The sequence below is a fragment of the Lissotriton helveticus genome, chromosome 5_1 (assembly GCF_964261635.1).
Source record: "Lissotriton helveticus chromosome 5_1, aLisHel1.1, whole genome shotgun sequence".
Classification (NCBI taxonomy): Eukaryota; Metazoa; Chordata; class Amphibia; order Caudata; family Salamandridae; genus Lissotriton; species Lissotriton helveticus.
In genome coordinates, this window is record NC_136065.1 from 1,744,934,957 (window position 1) to 1,744,960,252 (window position 25,296).

Consider the following 25,296-nt stretch of genomic DNA (forward strand, 5'->3'; position numbering starts at 1 on the left):
CACTCAAATGCAGCGCGCAGCTGACTTCCGGTGGGAGATTTGAACAGCTCGCTTTCCCGTACTTGCAAAAATTGCAATTCTGCACAAAATCCACCGCAGGCAGCATAAACGTTCTGAAAATGATGATTTTGATCAGAATAACTCCTCAGATTGACATTTGGCTGCACTTTTTTGTGCTAGCAGTCCATTTTTGGGGGGTGGGAGGAAGGAAGTGCCCCAGAGTCTCCAACTTCCTGTTCCTGTCCAGCTGGCTCCTCTCAATGCTTTGTTCTTGTCCTGGTCACTTTTCATTTAGATCTGGAGCTGAAAGGATTACTTTTTGTGACTGCTGCTGGATATTTGTATTTGAGGACTTTTTGGACTTTGGAGTTTGGATCACTTTTGGATTTGAGATTTTACAAGTAAGTTGGTGTTGTTTGTTTGGGGCATTGCAGTTGCTGCAACTACAATTTTAAAACGTATTCACAACTTAAAAAAATATATATTGTGGGTAGCCACAGTATCCAGTAGGCCCAGGGTTAGTCATGGGCTCATGATACAACTGTTTCTGTGAGTTTGGTTGAACTTAAATCTCATTTATGTCATGGAATTTTAGCTCACTGTTATATGTGGATTTTTTTTAATTTTGGGGTGCCTGTAAAGCCACACTAGCCAGTAGGCCCAGGGGTAGTGAGTGGTGCAAGGACCAAGTCTTTCTGTGGGGTGTCTTGAATTTAAACATCATTGAGGGCATGGATGGCATTGAATTGTGGTGTTTTGTGTGTTTTTCGACTTTTTGGGGTGTTGTTAGGGCCTGGCCATGTGGGTGGGGGCCATTTTGAGGCCTGGTACAGGCAGGGCCTGGCCATGTGGTGGGGTTCAAGGCTCAAGGGGCCATTTTGAAGCCAGGTAGTGTGCTCAGGCCTGCACCCAGTTTGCCTTGCTTTCATCCATTATGCCCAGGGGTACTCAGTGGTGCATGGACCAAGTCTTTCTGCGGGGTGTCTTGAATTTAAACATCATTGAGGGCATGGATGGCATTGGATTGGGGTGATTTTTGTGTGTTTTTTGACTTTCTGGGGTGTTGTTGGGGCCTGGCCATGTGGGTGGGGGCCATTTTGAGGCCTGGTAAAGGCAGGGCCTGGCCATGTGGTGGGGGTCAAGGCTCAAGGGGCCATTTTGAAGCCAGGCAGTGTGCTCAGGCCTGCACCCAGTTTGCCTTACTTTCATCCATTATGCCCAGGGATACTCAGTGGTGCATGGACCAAGTCTTTCTGTGGGTGTCTTGAATTTAAACATCATTGAGGGCATGGATGGCATTGGATTGTGGTAATTTGTATGTGTTTTTTGGACTTTTTTGGGGTGTTGTTGGGGCCTGGCCATGTGGGTGGGGGCCATTTTGAGGCCTGGTCCAGGCAGGGCCTGGCCATGTGGGTGTGGGTCAAGGGGCCATTTTGAAGCCAGGCAGTGTGCTCAGGCCTGCACCCAGTTTGCCTTGCTTTCATCCATTATGCCCAGGGGCAGTGAGTGGTGCATGGACCAAGTCTTTTTGTGGAGTGTCTTGAATTTAAACATCATTGAGGGCATGGATGGCATTGGATTGTGGTGATTTGTGTGTGTTTTTCGACTTTTTGGGGTGGTGTTGGGGCCTGGCCATATGGGCGGAGGGCATTTTGAGGCCTGGTACAGGCAGGGCCTGGCAATGTGGGTGGGGGTCAAGGGGCCATTTTGAAGCCAGGCAGTGTGCTCAGGCCTGCACCCAGTTTGCATTGCTTTCATCCATTATGCCCAGGGGTACTCAGTGGTGCATGGACCAAGTCTTTCTTTGGGGTGTCTTGAATTTAAACATCATTGAGGGCATGGATGGCATTGGATTGTGGTGATTTTTGTGTGTTTTTTTACTTTTTGGGGGTGGTGTTGGGGCCTGGCCATTTGGGTGGAGGCCATTTTGAGGCTGGTACAGGCAGGGCCTGGCCATGCGGGTGGGGGTCAAGGGGCCATTTTGAAGCCAGACAGTGTGCTCAGGCCTGCACCCAGTTTGCCTTGCTTTCATCCATTATGCCCAGGGGTACTCAGTGGTGCATGGACCAAGTCTTTCTGTGGGGTGTCTCTTCTATTAATGTAAACATCCATTTTTGATTAGAATTGCAATTTTTATTTTGGGTCTTTCCGTTTTTGAGTGTGTTGTAAAAATAAATGCCTAGTTGCAAATATTAATTGAAGCACGACATATGCAACATTTATTTAACTGATGTTCCTCTGGCTTCCTTTGCTTTTAGGTGCACACGAGAACCACAAATCAGTCATCGTTCATCATCAGTGCCAGGAAGAAGTCCTGCTGCGGTGTGTGCAGTACAACGTCACCTGACGTCACGTGTGGCCACAGACAACTCTGCAACTCGTGCAACTAGGGCCTGCTGTTCTGACATCTGAGGAAGATGGGCCCAAAGAAAGGTGGCCTTAGCTTCTCTACCAAGAAAGTTGCCAGTGCCACTGCCAGTAAGAAGGAGCAGAAGAAGCAAGTGGCGCCACTTACCAAGGAGACTGGTGTGCCCCAAAAAGAAAACTACGCCTGCAGCAGCGGGGTCCAAGCTGGGAGCAACACCTCCGCTTCATTGGGCTCAGTGCCACCGTTAGGTCCAAGGCCATGAGTGCTGCAGAGACAGCCACTTTAATTGTTCAATCACCATCGACCAGTGATGTTGGCTCATCGCAAGAAAGTAGCTCCCAATCAACGCAGGGTGTAACTCATCTGATGAGTGTTCAACAAACACAGCCGCAACGACAACCACAGGTGCAACTAGTACAAGCGCAAGTACATGCGCAAGGAGAGGCGCAAGTAGAGGTGCTTGGAGAGGCTCAAGTAGAGGCGCAAGTAGAGGCGCAAGCAGAGGCGCATGGAGAGGCGCATGGAGAGGCCCGAGGAGAGGCTCATAAAGTCATGGAGAGGCGCATGGAGAGGCGCAACTAGAGGCGCATGGAGCGGCACAACTGCCCACAATGCTTGTTCCTCCAGAAGTAGATGCACATCAGGAAATCGAGATTCAAGCTCGATGATGATGATCCATTGTCTTCCGGATCCCCAGCAAAAAAAAGGTCAAGGAGGGCTACTACAAGTTCTTCTTCAAGCCCCCTTCCTTCTGATGATCTTGATGTTGATTGGAACCCACCAATGCAGTCTGAGAGTGAGGCACGCCATGAGCCGACAAAGGTAGCTCAGCCTAAAAGGAAGGTTCCCGCAAGGCTTCCACTTATGGGTGATGACGACAAACAAGAAATGGTGTATTCTGCTGTTGATGAACAGTCTGACGACATCCCAGTCATCACAGTCGTCACTCCAGCCCCAGCGGGCATGCAGCAGACAGACATTTTGACCCTGTCCCCAATTGCTGTTGAGCGTGATGTGGGCGGTGTGGCACTGGTACCACCACAATGCAGTTAACTACTACACCAACACGACCTACAGCTTCCATATTTTCTCTACAGAAGGGCCGGCAGGGACCTCCATCCAGCTCAACCTCCATTACCTCAAGTAGTGGTGCTGTAAGTGCACAACAGAGTCAAATTCAGCCTCGCCCATCCTCCACTTCATCTGGCATTGAAAGTAGCACCTCCACCAGCAGACATCTGCAGTCCCCAGTTTGCGACTTCTTTAGTGTTAGCAAAAAGGCGGAAAACATGGTCGTTTGTTCGATTTGTAAAAGTGTAGTTAGTCGGGGTAAGCTTGGTACCAACTATGGTACCGGAGGCCAGAGAGGTCATCTCCAAAACAACCACACTATCATTTGGGAGGCGCACATAAGGAAGATCCGGGAAGCCAAAAGTACAACAAATCGAAATGTATCCATTCATATTGCATCTGCTGATGAGGGGCTGATCGTGCAGGGGGAAGTGAAGAAGCAACAGACATTTTTTCTGGTACACCCAGTACCCCTAGCAGCAGTACTGCAGTGGTAGCGCCCACACCCTCTACCCCAGCAACATGTATGAGGCACACTAAGAGTCTGGGAGAGACACCAATGCATAAAAGTACATTAATGAGCCTAACTGGGTTGAAGAAGTCTGGATCATCATCATCACATATGAAAACGGTCCAGACCACCATTAAAAGCATGTTTTGTTCGGAGGCGCCATTTGAACGCAACCACCCTACGGCGGTAAACATCGTTTACCATGACTCTTTTACAACGCGGTACCTTTAGCACGCATCCCTTACAACGCAAGTCGTTACCACGACTTGCGCTGGATTATGCTAAAGAATTAAAAATAGTAAATTTACTATCCAAACACCTTCCCTAGGGTCCACGGGGACTGGTGTTAGAATAGTAAATTATACTATTCGAAATCCGCGCCCCCCAATGCAAGTCGTGGTAACGACTTGCGTTGTAAGGGATGCGTGGTAAAGGGAAGCGTTGTGACGGTACGCGTTGTACCGTCATACATCCCCCAATGGCACGTCTGTATAACGCAAAGCTGGCTAAAATGCTTGCGCTGGACCTTCTCCCTTTTTCTTTTGTGGAACAGGTAATGAATGATGAGATGGCATGCAGTGGTGTTTTCTAGAATTTGTGGCAACAGTCTGCCCTAAATGGAAGGTTCCTAGCCGGTCCTATTTTGCCAGAGATGCAGTTCCACCACTGAAGATGTGCTGGAAGTGATTGGGTCAGCTTTGCAGAAGAGTGCTGTTCACACTATCCACCTGACAACAGACATGTGGACCAGTTGCCAAGCTGTGGATTACACGTGCATCACTTCAGCTGCAGACCCTCTTTAAACCAGAGAACGACATTACCGCGAACTATCGCTCATTCTGTGATCATGTAACCAGGAAACTTGACAACATAGCACCGCTGAAAGTATTCAGGAAAAGAGGCAACCCCTCCGCGCCCTGGTATACGGAAACACTGAAAGATCTGAAAAATGTTTGTAAAAAAGCAGAAAGGCAATGGAGAAGAGGTTACAAAGAACAGAATAGACTACTCTGGAGGCTGACAATAACTAAATAAGAGAAAGAAATTGCCACAGCCAAAGCAGAATACTTTGCAGCCATTATCCTAGAAAGTTCTAATAAATCGTGTGATATTTTTAAAATTGTAAAAGATTTGTCCCACCCTGAATGCACCAATAGTAATATCAAACCTTCACAGGAACTATGTGATGGTTTGGCCTCCTTCTTTCAGGAAAAAATTACCAAACTAATAGAAAGTATGGAGGATGCCCCCACTTCCATAGCGCAGCACAAGAGCAGCATGGAGAACGGGAAGAAGAGTGAAGGAATGGATGAACACCTAATACCAGGGGCTATTTTGGATAAATTCGATACCCCCGCAGAACAAGAGTTCGCGCAAATAGCCCTTAACGTAACATCTGGATCCCCACTGCATCCTCTACCTCACAAAGTAGTAAAGGAATTTGGGGCTGAATTATTTCCTGTACTCCGTCAGTTATGTGTCCAATCCCTCGGCACAGGCATTGTGCCGAGAGAGTGGAAACAGGCAGTTGTCACACCCCTGCTAAAGAAATCTAATCTGGACCCCAACTGCCATAAGAATTACCGACCCATCTGCCTCCTGCCGTATCCAGTCAAGATCATGGAACGGCTGGTCAGTAGGTCATTGTCCCTCTTCCTGGAAACTAATAACATCCTTGAAGAGGAGCAATTTGGGTTCAGACCAGCCCATGGGACCGAGTCAGCCTTACTGATGGTCCTGGATGACCTGAGAATGAGGGCGGACAGGGGAGAATCAGCAATTCTAATTCTGCTTGACCTGTCCGCCGCGTTCGACACGGTGAGCCATGACATCCTGCTGACAAGGTTGGAAACCTTTGGAGTGGAGGGAGCGGCACTTGACTGGCTCCGCTCTTACCTGACAGATAGATGGCAGGCAGTGGCACTTCCCCCGTACCAGTCTGAGTTTGCTACGGTCCCACATGGGGACCCACAGGGGTCTGCGATCAGTCCGATCCTTTTTAATGTCTACATGCAACCCCTGATGGGCATCATCAAGGCTCACGGCATTAGCGTGATCAACTATGCAGATGACACGCAGCTGATGATTTCCCTTGATGGTGCCTATGCAGAATCACTTGAGACTTTCCACACCTGCATGTTGGAAATGGCAACCTGGCTTAAAAGTAACGCACTACAGTTTAACAGCGGCAAAACTGAGATAATGCAATGCAAAGTGGGAAGAATAGCCAGAAACCTGCTTGTTGACGTTTGGCCTCTAGACTCAGGTGAGCCATTGACGCCAGTAAAAACGGTGCGGAATTTGGGGGTCAGCCTCAATGACAACCTGAGTCTGGAGACCAACGTCAACAAACAGGTGAGCAGCTGCTTCGCCCTAATGCGGGGCCTCCGAAAGCTGCTGCCCCTACTTCCAGCACATACCAGAGCAACTGTGGTCAGAAGCACTATCCTCAGCCGCCTGGATTACTGTAACGCTCTGCTACTGGAATCACCTGCTTATCTGATTTCCAGACTCCAGAGTATCCAGGCGGCAGCAGCGAAGATGGTACTTTCTCGAGGATGACGGTACTCTACCACTCTGGCCCTGGCCGAGCTACATTGGCTGCCCGTACATCAGAGGATCCTGTTCAAATCTCTATGCACCGTTTTTAAAGCAGCACACAGCTTGGGTCCCAAACCTCTTCAGAACAAATTCAAATGGTATGAGCCCACACGGACCCTCCGTTCCTCATCCACTAATCTCATTAGTATTCCTAGGATCAGGAAAGCTACTCACGGTGGCAGAGCCTTCAGCATAGCCGCAGCTCATCTCTGGAATAGCCTCCCCATGGCAATTAGGAAAACTAACGAACTGATGCTTTTTCGTAAAAAGATAAAGACTTGGCTCTTCCCTAAAATCTAACTACCCTAGAGCATTGCTCATTCCACTCACACTGCCTTCTGTTGCTCAGTTCTTAGTCGCACTTTCACAGAGCCAGGATGCCCGTAGGGTTGCAGCGCGCTTTAGAAATGGCATAAATAAATAAATAAATAAAACTTCACACTGGGTCTCTTTTGCAGGGGTTAGAGAAAAGATGTCTACAGGTGTTGACCATGCCACAATTTTTCAAGCGAGTTGGAAACATGCAACATTAGCCATGTTTCCGATGGAGAAATCTCATACTGCATTAAACATTTTGGATAAGTTTAAGAGTAAGGTCTCTAAATGGCTGGTGCCAAGAAGTCGCATGATTGGTTATGTTTCCATGCATAATGGCAGTAATATAGTTAAGGCCATGCATGATGGTGGCTACTTCAGAGTGCTGTGTTTGGCACACTGCATTAACATTATTGTTCAAGATTTCTTGAAAAGAGAAAACACAGTCAGCAAGTTACTAACCACCTGCCGAAGAATCTGCACACATTTCAGCCATTCTTTTAAGTTTTCACAAAGACAAGGGAAACCGAAAGGTATGCCATAGGGACCTTGGGCAGTATCAATTTACAAAAAACAGTGGTCCCTACATGTGGACAAGATAACATACACAAAACAATAATCATACACTTGATAAGTAGTATGTCTTTTGTCCAGCCGGACAAGAAATTTATTTTAAATGTTCTGGTTGATAAAGTGAATTTTAAGAACCAAATAGGATAACAAGTGGGCACAGCCGTGACCCATAACAATCAAGACAAAACAACAAAGAAATGGCCAAAAGGGCAAAGCGAAAATCTGTCTGTATACTTGTGGTCAGTGTTACAGACTCAATCTCTTAAATATAACCATACCATTGCATCAAATAATATAACATTATCATATTGCATATGGGGTTTTTTGTCGACGACGTTTCGATGCCTTTTTACATTTGTGACATCATCATCAGGACAAGAATTATCATCATTATTGTTTTGTACAATAGTTATTAACACAATGCCAATTATCGCATTAATGTTGGTTTCCTCGTGGGTTCAGAAATACTGATGAGTCCACGTGGATGGATGTGCTTTCTTTCACATCGAGTCCAGGGCTTCCATCAGGATTATATGGAGTTGCCAGGAAAGGAGCGTGATGGCTCAATTTGTAATGGCCGGAGCGCTATGGCGAATACGGCATTCTGATGGGGTCGATCTTTTAAGGCCCGGAAGGAGATGAGGATCATTCAATGTAGCCGTGGAGTGCCAGTCAAAGGACTCATCCAGGAGGTGGCAACACGTTGGAGCTCAACCTTCTACATGCATGAATGTCTGTTTGAGCAGTCCTTGGTAATCAATGAGTATGTCAATAGCATTAACATACGGTCTGCTGCTATGAAAGACATGAGGCTAGAGCCGGAAGAATGGGACCTAGTTAAAAGCCTGACAGACATGCATCGTCCTTTTGAGGTCTTTACCCGTGAAGTCAGCAGGGAGGACTGTAGTTTGGGCAAAGCTATCCCATTGTTGTTCATGCTAGAGCAACAACTGAAGGCGGTGTCTTCAATGTTCCTAGCTGATGTTCACAAACAAGACGCATATCAGTTGGCGGAGAGCTTATTTAGCCACCTACCTGTCAATGAAAGGCTTAAAAAAATACATTCAGAACAACATTACATTTGTGCCACTATTCTGGATGCACTGTACAAAAAGGCAATGACCAGCAAAGTATTCATTCCTTTTGATGAAGAAGATGTTTCAAACTATTTATTTATTTATTTATTTTTAGATTTCTAAAGCGCGTAGCTACCCTGGGGCGTCCCAGCGCTGACATACAACCTATTATTCCAGAGGGGGAGGGGGAGAGCTAGATTTATGGAAAGAGCCAAGTTTTTAGTTGCCTGCGGAAAGTGAGTAAGTTGTGTTCTCTTCGAATGGACAGCGGAAGAGAGTTCCACAGTTTAGGGGCATTGTAGGAAAACAATCTTCCCCCTGATCGTGCTCTGTTTATTCTTGGAATGCAGGCAAGGGAGAGAGAGTCAGACCTGAGTTGTCTGTTAGGGTGGTAGGGTTTGATGAGGGATTTCAGGATTGGCGGGCCTTTGCCTTGCATTAGCTTATGTGTAATGCATAAGGCCTTGAAAGTGACCCTTTCTTTGATCGGGAGCCAGTGGAGACTTCTGAGAGCCGGTTTGGCCGAGCATCTGGACTTGGTACCTGTAAGGATTCTGGTGGCTGCATTTTGGGCATATTGCAGTTTTTTTAAGGTTGCGGCCGGAGCTCCTAGGTACAGGACATTTCCGTAGTCCAATCTAGAGTTCACCAGACCCTGGATAAGCATTTTCCTAGATTGGAAGGGCAGAAGATGGAGGATCTTTCGTGCTTGTTGGATGAGACCGAAGCAGATGCCAGAGGTTTTCCTGGCCTGGGTCTTAAAACTAAGCTCCTGGTCTAGCCAGATCCCCAGGCTCTTGACTTCTGCCTTCGGGGTAGGAGGTGAGCCCATGCATAGAGGCCAAGAGAGGGACATTGGGAGTTTGCGTGGGTTGCCTAGCAGTAGAATCTCGGATTTCTCTCCGTTTAACTTGAGGCGAGATTCGCACATCCAGCAGTGGATGTTATTTAGGCAGTCCGCCAAGTTGTCCAGACTTTGACTTGAGTGGTTTAAAGATACCACCAATTGGGTGTCATCAGCATACATGACAGTTTTAATACCAAATGGGGTAATGACGTCCTCTAGGGGGAACATGTAGACATTAAAAAGCGTGGGGCTCAGGGAGGAGCCCTGAGGAACCCCACACTGAAGGGGGAACGTTTTGGACAGCACAGGTCCGTCGGACACCTGAAAGGTTCTCCCCTCCAGGAAGGATTTGATCCAGGACAGGGCGGTATCAGAAACTCCTGCCAAGCTGAGTCGGTGGAGAAGAATGGAGTGGTCCACCGTGTTGAAGGCGGCACTTAAGTCGAGGAGGATCACTGATCCTCCTGTGTCTATGATGGTTCGTGCCTCTTCGACTACGGCAAGAAGTGCGGTATCGGTACCCTGTCCCAGTCTAAACCCTGTCTGGCAATGGCGCAGGAGATTGTTGGTCTCTAAAAAGAGAGACAGTTGGGAATTAACAATTCGTTCGGCGATTTTTCCCATGGCCGGGAGGAGAGAGATGGGTCTAAAGCTGGATAAGTCTTTAGGGTCCAGGTGAGGTTTTTTCAGCAGCGCCCTAACTGTCGCTTTTTTCCAGTTCTCTGGAACAGTGCCGGAGGCCAGAGAGTTATTAATCAATTGGGTGAAGGGTGGCGTGATAGTATCGGCAACCAGTTTTAATTTGCTCAGCGGAGCAGGATCTGAAGGGGCCCCACTTTTTACTGATTGTAAGGTAGATAAAAACAGATCCGTAGTGACCACGGGGAAAGCTAGGAGGCGTGGGGTTTCTGCACTCGGAGAAGAGATGCTGGGAGGTTGGGAGGGGGTGGGGGTGGGAGGGATTCCAAGATATTACTGATTTTTGTAGTGAAAAATCCTGCTATTTGATTGCATCTAGTACCAGATGGGTCTGGTGCAATGACAGGAACCGGGGTTTTTGTAAGGAGGCGCACAATGCGGTAGGTTTCTTTGGAGGAATTAGAAGCTGTCTGTATTGCTTTCTCGAAAAAAATTGTCTGTGCATTTTTTATACAGGATTTATAATGTTTTATCGCTGATCTGTATGCGTTTTTGCTTTCGTGTGCCCAGTCCCGTCTCCAGAGGCGCTCAAGTTTTTTACACTGTTTCCTAAGCAGGTGCAACTCTTGGGTAAACCATGGGGATTTAAGACTTCTTCTCTTACTGGGAAGGGGTTTGACGGGAAGGGTTGTATCCAGGGATTGAGCTAATCAGTCGCGTAGTTGCGCGTCTGCCTGGGATGGGTCATCGTCTAAAGCTGGCAGGGTCTGAGCAAGTGTTTGAGCCCATACATTTGTGTCCAGTTTCTGCCAGGGACGGGATGGAGGTTGCTCCGGGGGAGTCTCCGGTATTTCTGCCGATAACTTAAGGTTTAAGGGATAAGGAAATGATCTGACCAGGGGATAGGGGTAGGGGTGTTCACTATTAGCCTCGGAAGGTTTGAGAATATAGGGTCTAACATATGGCCCAAGGTGTGGGTTGCATGGCTGTTTTTTGAGTTAAGACCAAGAGAGGCTAGATAGTTTTTGAGATCGGCGGCTATTTTGTTGTTTATATCGTCGAAGTGAAGGTTTAGGTCTCCCTGGACCGTAAAGTTGGGAGTTAGGCAGGCCAGAGAGGTGATGGTTTCTACTAGGGAATCGCAGAAGAGTCGTTGATATCCTGGGGGGCGATAGACTAAAATCCCTGAGAGGGTTGTATCTGGTGGTAGGTGAATGGAAAAGTGGACGTTTTCACAGTCCTGGATTGGGCTGTCCTTGAAAGTGCAGGACAGGTGGTCACGGTAGATAATAGCTATCCCTCCCCTGGTACCAGAGGGTCTGTCCAGATGTTTTATAAGGTAACCTGGGGGGAGTGCTTGGGTGATGTCTGGGTCCGAGTTGACATTGAGCCACGTTTCAGTGAGGAAGAGAACCTCAATCTCTAAGGGCTGTAGAAGCATGTTGATTTCTACTTGGTGTTTTGGGAGGGATCTACAGTTCAATAAGGCCATGTTGATCCGGCGGGGTTTCAGAGCGAGACGTGGTGAGTGTTTGTGTTTGTACAAACATTGGCTAGCTGTGTCAGCCACTCAGTTCGAAAAAGAGCAGCAGGAAATTGAAGGAAACACCACAAGTACTACTGAAGCAGCAGGCCATCCGGCGTCAAGGTCCACTTCTGTGGCCGAAGGCAGTCACTTTCCCTCACAGTCGTTACCGACAGCAGCAACAGTATCCTCGTCATCATCACCTGCACCAGGCCCAGCCATAATATTGTCGGAAGCGGAATGGATAACTCGGCAAGGGTTTGCTCGCTCCAGTGTTGATGCAGAGGAAACACATGGTACGCAAAGTGGAACACCACCCAGGGAGGCCCTTGAATGGATGGTGCAGGCCTATCTGGATGACCCAACAGTGGTCTACATTGATTGTGACCCATTGGTGTATTGGTATGGGAAAAGGCCTCACTGGCCACTGCTCAGCAGGCAGGCTATAAATTATTTGTCTTGCCCACTCGCAAGCGTGTCTTCGGAATGAGTTTTCAGTGCTGCTGGTGCCATTGTCACTTCAAAAAGGTCCCGCCTCTCGCCCAAAAATGTGGAGAGGTTAACAATAATCAAGATGAATCAGCACTTCATACCACCAGATTACAAAATACGTGAATCCACGCAGGAAGAAGAGGACACCGACTTAGGTGACGGAAGCTCTTCTCTGTTAGCTGACCTACTCCATGTGCAATTCACAGAGTTTGAGGACGAGCTCTACTTCCCTGACAACTAGGCTTGAAAAACTTACTTTTTGTTTTCTTCCGTCCTTTTTGACTTTTATTTCTGTGTGTCTTTCTTTGATTTGCAACTTTTAGCACAACAAAACTTTAATCACAAGAAATCCATCAGCAGCACTGTCTTCGTCTTATTTTCCACATTGAAAGTGCCGCTGTCTGCATTCCTGAAGTTCACAACTCAGTCATGCTCCTCTATTCTCCTCCTCCATACTGCCCCTATCCATTTCCCTCAAGGCAGATGGCCGGATTACGCAGAATCTAGAAACTGACGCTTCAGTCCGTACACGAGTCCCCTCAAAAGAAGTGGGACTGGAATGACTCACTATGCTGACTGCACCTTCTGCAATTGACACGAGAGGCTGACCTGTGGCCCTTCACTTAAGAATAAGATGATGACAAGTGGAACAGGTAATGAATGATGAGATGGCATGCAGTGGTGGACAAAACTGACTGTCTGACTCTGATGAAAGCAATTGTTGTTTGTTTGTTGTGCATGAAGTGAATCCTATGTATGTGTTCTGTTATTATTATTTAATCGTTTACACACTAAATGTAACTCAAGTGTACTATGTTACCTTGTTTAATACAAATTGTACATCTACTGCAGGGGCCAGCCACTACGTTGCATTTTTCAATATGGAAAATGTCCAACATTGAGTTTGCCAATAACATACCATGATGATGATGAGTCTTGATGATTAAAGTTACATATTATCTTTATTCTTTACACAGTCACTCACTGGGATGGATGGATCATCATCATTGTCGGTTTACGGAAGAAATATGGCCGTTTCGTGAGTGGCAAACAACAGGTAAACAAGTCAACAACAACCACAGAAGACCTACATGTCTGTCTAGTCGTGGTATGGGAGTGGTTGAGCCAGGGTAGTGTATGCCAGAGAGCAGTTCATGTAAAATTGTGGCTATGTGGCTTGCTGCATAAAATTAGATATTCAACACAATAGAGCCACCTAATAATCCCATGAGGACTGGGTATCATTAATAACAAAAATGCAAAGCGTCCCCCAAGCAATTATTTTACAAAAATTTGTTATTTGCAAACAGTCACAAACGTGATCACAATTTTACCAATGCAAGGCAATAAGCACAAATTGCACATGATTTTAATTTCAGTATTGTGCTATTGTTTTTATTATTATTCTTTTTTCTGAATGCAACATGGCAACGTAGATACTACTAGAATTCCAAACTCAATCAATAGTAGTATGTAACATCTTTTGCTTTTTGTATAGAAAAACAAAATACCATACATAACATAACTTTAGATCATGATACAACAATTTTAGGATCACAAAAGATTCATGTATGAGCAAAACGATGTTGGGCGTCGACGTCTCGGTCCACCATCGGTCTACACAATCCACAGGACCATCATCAGGACGCTTTGCATTTTTGTTATTAAAATTAGATATGCTTTGTCTGTCTGTGTCAAAGAGGTACGCTACATCATCAGGGTGGTTCCCTCAGTGGGGCCTGCCTTGACCGTCTTCTTGGCCCTGGCCTGCTATGTGCAATTACTATCCTTGAAAAGGAGATTCAGAGTACGCACTTTAGAAATGATGCCTGTATGTAATACTGTCGCCTCTGAAAGTGTTATTTTTGCACTACACACCGTACCTTATATTTTTCCTCAGTGCTGTTTTAAAATCCCTTCCTGTTTTTCCATCAACAATTGCAGGCCAGCTTTTACCTTGCGCCATGGGAACAACATTGATCCGCATCCGCCAGGCAGGCAGTGGACAGTGTCTGGTCACCAAGATTTATCGACGGAGCGTCAGATGGAATGGAGGAGTACCGCGAATAAGAGGAATGGCTGGATGCATGCAACTTCTCAAATTTAACAGGACAACAACAACATACAGTTACAGTATCCTCTTCACTTCTCCTTATCTTTTAAATAACTTATTGTTGTGAACTTCTATGAGTGCGACTCTCTGCTTTAAATTCATCCCTACAGCTATTTCATAACTTTCTTTGCTATTTTTAAAACTAATGTAATATACTACTAAGTCATTCTCTCTCTAAGTGAAATTGCGTAATTACCGCAGTCCTGTACTGTCTAATAGTTTATAATAATAATAATAATATTAATAATGAGTCTTGTAAAGCGCAAACAGCTACCTCACATGGAGGTGTCCCGGCGCTATGAGAACATACTAGCCATATGTGAGGTGGCAGATCTTAGCATAGTGTAGTAAATAGCCAGGTTTTTAGCAGTCGTTTAAAACAAATTTCAGAAGGGGCCTGTTGTAATGCAGGAGGGAGAGAGTTCCATAGCCCCGCCACATTGGCCGAGAAGGTTCTTCCACCCAGTCGCACTCTTCGTGCTCGAGGGACCACAAGCTGCACCCGCCCATTGGAGCGGAGGGTCCTCGACTGGTGATACCTGGGTAGCCTGGCTCTCAGATAATTAGGACAGATGCCATACAGGGACCTGAAGGCCAGCGTCAAGGTTTTAAACTTGATCCTACTGGCCACTGGAAGCCAGTGCAGTGCCCGAAGATGCGGAGAGACAAGGTGCTTGAAGGGAATACACCCCAACAGTCTCGCAGCCGCATTCTGCACCAACTGTAGGCGCTGGATTAAATATCGGGGAAGACCCAGATAGAGTCCGTTGGCGTAGTCCAGCCTCGATGTAACTGTGGCATGGACTACAGTCTTACGACACTCTTCTGGTAGAAGTCTCAGGATCTTGCGCAGGTTCCTCAGCTTGGATAGACAGCATCCTGCTACCTGCCGAATATGAGAAACAAAAGAGAGACTGCTGTCCCAGCGGACTCCCAAGTTTTTTGGGCTCTGGCTCGGCGCCGGGGGCATCCCCATTTCCACCGGCCACCAGAACTCTGCAGGGGGGGGCGATCCCTTGCCAAAGAAAATGACCTCTGTCTTCTCAGCATTCAATTTAAGTTTATTGGCGTTCATCCAGCTGGCCACATCTCGGAGGCACCCCTTAAAAGTTGCGATAGCTTCTTCCGACACCTCCGAGTATGGAAACACCATCATCCGCATAAGATATTGCCTTGACCCCCCAGTTTGAGATGAGTGTGAACAGAGGTGCCAAGTAAACATTAAATAGAAGCGGGCTCAGGGCCGACCCCTGAGGAACGCCACATTTTATCTTGGTGGGTTTAGATACCATATGACCCAGTGCCACCTTCTGTGTTCTCAGTGATAGGTATGACTGAACCCATCCCAGTGCTTGGTCTTTTAGCCCTATCTCTGCCAGGCGTTGTATGAGCCTATCATGATCCACCGTATCAAAGGCAGCCGACAGGTCCAGGAGAACCAGCATAGCTGATTCCCCTGCATCCATCGACCACCTCACAGATTCTGCCACTTCAATGAGTGCAGTTTCCGTGCTGAAGCCCGGTCTAAAGCCTGATTGAGTCTCATGTAGGACATCATAGTCCTCAATAAATTTGTTAAGCTGGCGCTGGATTAGCTTCTTGAGCATTTTTCCTGGGGCCCCCAAAAGAGAGATTGGGCGCAGGTTACCCAAGTCCAACGGATCCCCATTTGCTTTTTTCTTTAGTGGAAGAAGAGTGGCATGCTTCCAAGCATCCGGGAATACTCCTGAAGTAATGGACCCATTCCAGATGGACTGAAGGGTGGGAGCCACAAATTCAGTTATAGATTTCCAAAGTTTAGGCGGGCAGGGATCATCGGGAGAGCCCGATTTACATTTTCGGAGCTCCTTGGTGACTGAGTCCAAATCTATCTGCAGGAACTGCTCGAGTGCTACCCCTGGCACTGTTTTTTTTACTGTATCTGATTTCTCCGTCCTAACCTCCGGGCCAAAGGAGTCGTACACTTTTTGAATCTTACCCTCAAAAAACTCTGAGATACTGTTGCACAATGATAAGGATGGGGAAACCTCCCTTTCTCTGCAGCTAGGTTTAAAGAAGGACTGTACTACTTTAAAAACTTCCTTACTGGAGTGCTCAGCTTCGCGAATATGGCCGTTTCGTGAGTGGCAAACAACAGGTAAACAAGTCAACAACAACCACAGAAGACCTACATGTCTGTCTAGTCGTGGTATGGGAGTGGTCGAGCCAGGGTAGTGTATGCCAGAGAGCAGTTCATGTAAAATTGTGGCTATGTGGCTTGCTGCATAAAATTAGATATTCAACACAATAGAGCCACCTAATAATCCCATGAGGACTGGGTATCATTAATAACAAAAATGCAAAGCGTCCCCCAAGCAATTATTTTACAAAAATTTGTTATTTGCAAACAGTCACAAACGTGATCACAATTTTACCAATGCAAGGCAATAAGCACAAATTGCACATGATTTTAATTTCAGTATTGTGCTATTGTTTTTATTATTATTCTTTTTTCTGAATGCAACATGGCAACATAGATACTACTAGAATTCCAAACTCAATCAATAGTAGTATGTAACATCTTTTGCTTTTTGTATAGAAAAACAAAATACCATACATAACATAACTTTAGATCATGATACAACAATTTTAGCATCACAAAAGATTCATGTATGAGCAAAACGATGTTGGGCATCGACGTCTCGGTCCACCATCGGTCTACACAATCCACAGGACCATCATCAGGACGCTTTGCATTTTTGTTATTAAAATTAGATATGCTTTGTCTGTCTGTGTCAAAGAGGTACGCTACATCATCAGGGTGGTTCCCTCAGTGGGGCCTGCCTTGACCGTCTTCTTGGCCCTGGCCTGCTATGTGCAATTACTATCCTTGAAAAGGAGATTCAGAGTACGCACTTTAGAAATGATGCCTGTATGTAATACTGTCGCCTCTGAAAGTGTTATTTTTGCACTACACACCGTACCTTATATTTTTCCTCAGTGCTGTTTTAAAATCCCTTCCTGTTTTTCCATCAACAATTGCAGGCCAGCTTTTACCTTGCGCCATGGGAACAACATTGATCCGCATCCGCCAGGCAGGCAGTGGACAGTGTCTGGTCACCAAGATTTATCGACGGAGCGTCAGATGGAATGGAGGAGTACCGCGAATAAGAGGAATGGCTGGATGCATGCAACTTCTCAAATTTAACAGGACAACAACAACATACAGTTACAGTATCCTCTTCACTTCTCCTTATCTTTTAAATAACTTATTGTTGTGAACTTCTATGAGTGCGACTCTCTGCTTTAAATTCATCCCTACAGCTATTTCATAACTTTCTTTGCTATTTTTAAAACTAATGTAATATACTACTAAGTCATTCTCTCTCTAAGTGAAATTGCGTAATTACCGCAGTCCTGTACTGTCTAATAGTTTATAATAATAATAATAATAATAATAATAATAATGAGTCTTGTAAAGCGCGAACAGCTACCTCACATGGAGGTGTCCCGGCGCTATGAGAACATACTAGCCATATGTGAGGTGGCAGATCTTAGCATAGTGTAGTAAATAGCCAGGTTTTTAGCAGTCGTTTAAAACAAATTTCAGAAGGGGCCTGTTGTAATGCAGGAGGGAGAGAGTTCCATAGCCCCGCCACATTGGCCGAGAAGGTTCTTCCACCCAGCCGCACTCTTCGTGCTCGAGGGACCACAAGCTGCACCCGCCCATTGGAGCGGAGGGTCCTCGACTGGTGATACCTGGGTAGCCTGGCTCTCAGATAATTAGGACAGATGCCATACAGGGACCTGAAGGCCAGCGTCAAGGTTTTAAACTTGATCCTACTGGCCACTGGAAGCCAGTGCAGTGCCCGAAGATGCGGAGAGACAGGGTGCTTGAAGGGAATACACCTCAACAGTCTCGCAGCCGCATTCTGCACCAACTGTAGGCGCTAGATTAAATATCCGGGAAGACCCAGATAGAGTCCGTTGGCGTAGTCCAGCCTCGATGTAACTGTGGCATGGACTACAGTCTTACGACACTCTTCTGGTAGAAGTCTCAGGATCTTGCGCAGGTTCCTCAGCTTGGATAGACAGCATCCTGCTACCTGCCGAATATGAGAAACAAAAGAGAGACTGCTGTCCCAGCGGACTCCCAAGTTTTTTGGGCTCTGGCTCGGCGCCGGGGGCATCCCCATTTCCACCGGCCACCAGAACTCTGCAGGGGGGGCGATCCCTTGCCAAAGAAAATGACCTCTGTCTTCTCAGCATTCAATTTAAGTTTATTGGCGTTCATCCAGCTGGCCACATCTCGGAGGCACCCCTTAAAAGTTGCGATAGCTTCTTCCGACACCTCCGAGTATGGAAACACCATCATCCGCATAAGATATTGCCTTGACCCCCCAGTTTGAGATGAGTGTGAACAGAGGTGCCAAGTAAACATTAAATAGAAGCGGGCTCAGGGCCGACCCCTGAGGAACGCCACATTTTATCTTGGTGGGTTTAGATACCATACGACCCAGTGCCACCTTCTGTGTTCTCAGTGATAGGTATGACTGAACCCATCCCAGTGCTTGGTCTTTTAGCCCTATCTCTGCCAAGCGTTGTATGAGCCTATCATGATCCACCGTATCAAAGGCAGCCGACAGGTCCAGGAGAACCAGCATAGCTGATTCCCCTGCATCCATCGACCACCTCACAGATTCTGCCACTTCAATGAGTGCAGTTTCCGTGCTGAAGCCCGGTCTAAAGCCTGATTGAGTCTCATGTAGGACGTCATTGTCCTCAATAAATTTGTTAAGCTGGCGCTGGATTAGCTTCTTGAGCATTTTTCCTGGGGCCCCCAAAAGAGAGATTGGGCGCAGGTTACCCAAGTCCAACGGATCCCCATTTGCTTTTTTCTTTAGTGGAAGAAGAGTGGCATGCTTCCAAGCATCCGGGAATACTCCTGAAGTAATGGACCCATTCCAGATGGACTGAAGGGTGGGAGCCACAAATTCAGTTATAGATTTCCAAAGTTTAGGCGGGCAGGGATCATCGGGAGAGCCCGATTTACATTTTCGGAGCTCCTTGGTGACTGAGTCCAAATCTATCTGCAGGAACTGCTCGAGTGCTACCCCTGGCACTGTTTTTTTTACTGTATCTGATTTCTCCGTCCTAACCTCCGGGCCAAAGGAGTCGTACACTTTTTGAATCTTACCCTCAAAAAACTCCGAGATACTGTTGCACAATGATAAGGATGGGGAAACCTCCCTTTCTCTGCAGCTAGGTTTAAAGAAGGACTGTACTACTTTAAAAACTTCCTTACTGGAGTGCTCAGCTTCGCGAATAGAGGTTGCAAAGAAGGCTTTCTTGGCCCTTACTACTTAGTAAGTTCTAGTTAGTACTACTTTTCAGTAACCGTACCATCCATTTAGCAAACAACTTCATGCATGCACTTCCTTTATGTCCCTTAAAAGATTTATGGATATCTTCGTATCCAAAGATTTGTTTTTCTTCATTTGTTGTTTGTCCATGCTGTGATTTTTTTTCCTCTCTCCACAAAACTTTCCCAAAAAACCCCATTCCCATCCAATTTTCAAACCCTAACCCTCTTCCCCCGGGCTGTGTGGTTTTCATTGAGGTATGACTAAATGACAGCAATAATTCCACACACTTGCTGGGGAGGATAAGGTGCAAGCAACCTCCTCAAATCAATTTTAATGCAGCTAGATGATATTGTAATTCTGCTTAAAAAAACACCAATTAGTATTTTCAAATCAATTCTGCATTTCATGCCCACCATCGATTGGATCCATCGTCAACATCATCCTCCTACATGTCAAGACTTGTTACGCTGCTGTGCCACTGTTCTTGTTGTAGCCATAATCATCCATGCAATTTCTTTTTTTCCCATACTTATCTTCAGCATTGCTTAGGCTACAAATATACTGTTCCTTCTAATACTCCTCTCAGGCCACTCAGTGTCTAATTTTTTTCCATTGTTTTTCATATGCTCCTACTGCTAGTGTGGTACCACTCCTACTACCACCTGGAGCTGGTGCTTCTGCTTCTCCACCGTGCGCTCCAGGTAGTCCACTCGGCGGCGTAGCTGGCGCAGGCATGCCATCCAGGCTCTGGGAGGCTGTCGGACCACAGTGCCATACCGGGGGCTGCTGGCTGGTGGACCCGGGGGCACTGGAGGAGGATACAGCTGTTGCCGCTTCCTCCTCCTGTTCCCGAGCCCACAGCCAGCGATATTCTGCACAAATGGCCTCCAGCTCCCGGGCCCTGGCCCGGACAGCCATCTCCATTCTGGTGAGCTTTTCTGGAGCATCTATATGAAGAAAGAAAGAAAAATACTGTAACCAATACTCTTTACCAATAACACAAAATATTTCAACCGAAAGTTGTCTCACAGTAAAACTAGCAACTTGCAAGCACAGTATAACATTTTGGCATATATCTTTCCGCCGTCTTTGTAGGCCTGTAACATTAGTGGGAGTATCAGGAATTCTACTAGCAGCACTATGGACTCACTACATAGTCAGAGAGTCAGAGAGTACTCCAGTCTTCTTCTTTATTTCTCTAGTTTTGCGAAAGAAATTACTTGTACGTGAACTTGTGGTACCCGGCATAATGCCAGCTCAGTCAGCTTGCACCCAAGAAAAACAGACACAAGTCATGATGACGCAGACTCTCATTACTTTTAAGCAGTACATGCAGGTGGGGATAGGGAAGCTCTTACTTTTCTATCGGGGTGGCACAGGCCATGCTCGGTTACATCAAGGGCTACTGCTCATTGTAATTTATATTTCGCACTGCCCCCCCCCGGCCTACAGTACTGCAAAAGGAAAATGAAGATTATTCATTTCTGATCATGTATCCAACCGATCACATGATCTTTGCTTATATGATGGATGACTTTAGGTGCTTTGTTGTGATAGATTGAGTGAACAACAGCGATAGTCCACCCGTGATTGACACAGCTGAAAGAAAATTATTAACAGTGAGTGTGGTACCCATAATTGTCGGAGGAAGCAACTTGACTTGATATAATATGCAATAAGTAAGGAGTATAATAACTTACCACCATCCGCCACTGCTGAGCCATCCCCCGCAGCAGCTCCTCCTGGTGGCACTTGTGGCGTCGCCGCATCCGCCCCTGGAGTGGACCCTCTGCGCTGCTTGCCCCGGCACTGGTGGTGGGAAGTGCCACATCCGATGTTGTGATGATGCCTAGAAAAAACACGTCATATTTTTAGATGCCATACACCACCCCCTATTTTGTCCCGTAATGGAAGAGAAAATTTTAATACTTAAACAATTTTTAATTATTGTGACTGAAAAAAAGTCACGGTTTTGGGGAGGGTGTTAACTTATATGCTTAGCCATAACATGCAACACTTTTTGGCACAACTGATGAATGCTTGCTTTTTAACGTGCAACATTTTTTTAATTAGACAGAACCACCTACTCCTCATCACCACCAGGAGAACTTGAAGTTCCAACAAGGTGAGGGCTCCCAAGTCCCGCACAGTTACTATTAATAATTAGATGTGTTAAGTTGAAGTATGTACTAGGGAAGGGTGTTTAAACTTTAACGTCATCTATCACCACTGCTCGCTGGGAATACTGCGCTATTAAAAATAAAGATTTTTTTTTATTTCTTATTTTAAAATAAAACTATAAAACTAAAAACACTGTGTGGTTTTTGTTCATGAGTGAGTGAGTGGAAGGGCTTGCAGTTGCACTACTGCACTTTGCAAGGATGCTTCTATGACAGATAGGTCAGAACTCGGTAGTCTTCTTCTGTTCTTCTGGGTCGTATAATCAGTGGTCAGACATACTAGATAGTCGGTCAGGGGATTGGTGGTTCACCTTCTGTTCTGACTGAGGTATGTGGAAAGTCGAACTGCACCTATCACAACAATGTCCTATTTCTCTTTGGCCGTACTTCTGTATGTGCAGAATAGTCCCTGAAACACTAGCGGTATGGTATGTGATACTATCAAATCAAAAAGTCAACTACTAGCTTATTCTTGGTGGACATTGACATTTTGTTGTTGGAAATTGTCAAAGCACTAACATTAAGAAGACTGGAATAGACAGCAAGGGCAACCCAGAGGACTGCACTCAGTGCCTCTAGAGCTATTGCTGGATCAGAGTTTTGTTTAACACCATTTGCCGACTGGGCAAGCTTAGCTACCTACACAGACCGACTCATAATAATAGTAAATAGTAGTAGCACAGAGAGTGATGGTAGAGGCAGGATAAGAATGTAGAAACAGTCTACAAGAAGATCAAAGACTATTTTGTAAAAAATAGAATTAGGAAATAGTTTGGAATGAATAGGAGCTGTAAAAGTCAGGGAAGTATAATTATTAATATTAACAACAGAACAACTTACTGGGGCCAGCAGAAGAGCCTGCAGAGGACCAATCCTGCCCACCTTGTTCCGCCGGGATCTCAGGTATGGTCTTCTTGCCCCTAGGAGGTGCTGATGATCATGAAATAAACACAAACATGGATGATTGTTTTTTTGAAATATTTGATTTCTTTGACCACAATCTAAAATTATATCAGGGAAACGAATTACCAACAATTGCACTACATGTATTGATTGACCTATCTGATCTGGTCAACTAGGATAGATAGTACAGTATTGCTGGATTCTCAGACCGTCTTCTTGGAAAGTTATGTAAATCACTAACTAAACCAACAACAAAAAGGTTCTATTACGACTGCCAGCACTCAGCAGCATGCGACGTGACAGACACAGTCCGTCATCATGATTGCAGACCACTAAAAAATGTCCTACTACTAAATAACAAGTCATAATATACTCAACCTATCAATCCACCACTATCTCTTCTTAGTGGCAGCAGGAGTACAAAGGAAGGACTAGACTTGAGTCTCTAGTCTCTCTAGCTTTACGCAGTTCTGCTCAAATGAGCACAAAGCTGCAAACAAGTAAGCATAGTAGCAACGCCACTGAGCAGGAGAGCACCTACAATCACAGAAGCTATTTAAACATTAATTTACCTGCAATGTAATCGAATCTGCAGCATTCTTGCTCTTCGGGAAAAACATATATTAGCAATATAACACAGAGCAGAAGAAAACAAAGTAGTTATTAAATAGCTACTCACCAAGGCCAGGGATCTCCACGCCTAGCAGGTGGAGCAGGTCCTGCTCCCGGTCAAGGAGGTCAGACCACCGGTGCATCGCCTGATGGTAGGTGCGCCGTACCCCCGACTCCCTACACATGGCCCGGTACACCTTATCCTAGAGCTGGCGACGCTCCCGGAGGCCATACCCTGAACCGGGCATGCCCCCTGCTGCCATGGTCTTCTGGAGGTGGCGCTGAACATAAAAGATAAGTGCGGCCACCTCCACCGCACTGAAGATCTCCCGGGCTACTACTTTCTCCCCCCTTAATCGCCCGCAAGGGAGCCGGGTACAGAGTGTGGGACCCTTCACCTTGTTCTTCCCGGCTCCCTTTGCCATGGTACTGTACAGGAATGGAAATAATAGAAAGAGAATAGGGAAAAAGTAAATAAAAGAAAAGAGTTTAAAAAAGTAGTTTTAAAGTAACCATAAGTAGAAAAAAACACAAAATATAGATGTAGAAAAAGAGAGGGATAGATAATGGGTAAAACAGATCAAAAAAAATGTCAAAGAAACAAAAGGATTGCAAAGATTAGGGGAGGATTGAAAAAGCATGCCCAGAACCATAGCAATGAATGAAAAACAAGATGGCTGTGCCCATTGAGGACCGCGTGGGTATGTTCGTGTGATATTTCCCCGCGAGCACGCAAAAACGCACGCAACCACATAATCGCGCCTGGCGCACAACGCGAGAAAGCAACTAGCGCCCGGAAACGGAAATACGCAACGCAAACAAGATGACTGCGTCCATGTACTACCACATGGGTAACTTCGCGGTCAGCGCGCTGAAAGCGGCCCGCAAACACGCAAAGCGCCCCATGAACATGCAAAAAAAATCAGCAAATTTGCACAAATTAGCGGATTATGCAGAGCGCAAATTCGCTTTCGGACAAATTCGCGTATTGCAAATTCAAAAATTTCACCCATACTTACCCCCAATTTGGGCGGGTCACCTCCATAATCATACAACTCTCTTATAAGCACACAAACCCCTGGCACACTCCTGTCTTAATCGGTATATTGTCGGTCATTCTCCCATTGGGGTTCCATCTAACGTTAGCATAATTATCATAATGTAAACAATCTAAAAGTTGGAGTAGGCCCGGGGGAGTCCCAAGACCCTCAGAACAGACCAGAGTCTAGTGCGATCAATGGAATCGAATAACGTTTTGAGGTCGACAAACACTTCATAAAGATGGCCCTTCTTAAGCTTAACCACTTTCCATACAAGCAGAAGAAAACGAAAACACCTGATCTAGGGTGCTTGTGGAGGCTCTAAACCCTGCCTGCAAATGCAAGAGTATGCTATTGTCCTCTATCCAATTGTGGAGATGTGATAAAATCATTTTGCTGAAGATTTTCTGGGACACATCTCTAAGGCTGATTGACCTATATTTTGCAGGGTCCCCTCTTTTCTCCTTTTTTGAATATTGGGATTATTTTGGCACCCTTCCAGGTTGCCGGAATATCTCCTCCACGTGTAATGGCATTAAACACTAAGTGAAGCAAGGGGCCCCATATTTTAGGTTCAGATTTATATAGATCTCCCTGTAGTCTATCTAGCCCGGGGGCTTTCCCAGTTTATAGTGAGCTAATTGCATTCATAGTCTCGATTAAGGAGAAACTAACTACCTCTTTAGCATTGAGCACTTCATTGCTAACCCCAGCTTGCACCACTACCCCACCCACAAGCTCACAATCCTTTTCAGAGTATAATGCCTGAAAGTACTCTTCCCAAATATATGGCCGGATATAAAAATCTTTTTCGCTGCACTGGTGAATTACCCCATTAGAATAGGATGCACACAGTTTCTATTTCCCAGCTCCATTTGGCCTCCACTTGTGTGCTCTTATATAGCCTTGTTTTGCTATTTATGTCAGACCGTTTCCCTAGTTTTACTGCCACCATTAGTTCTAATCTTGCGTGCCTGTAGTCCTCGTTGTACCTTGGAGCGGTATTATGCTCAAACAAAAGTGGCCTTCCCTGATTGCTAAAATAGGGCGAGGTGTTAGACAAATTTTGATAGCTGGCCAGAATA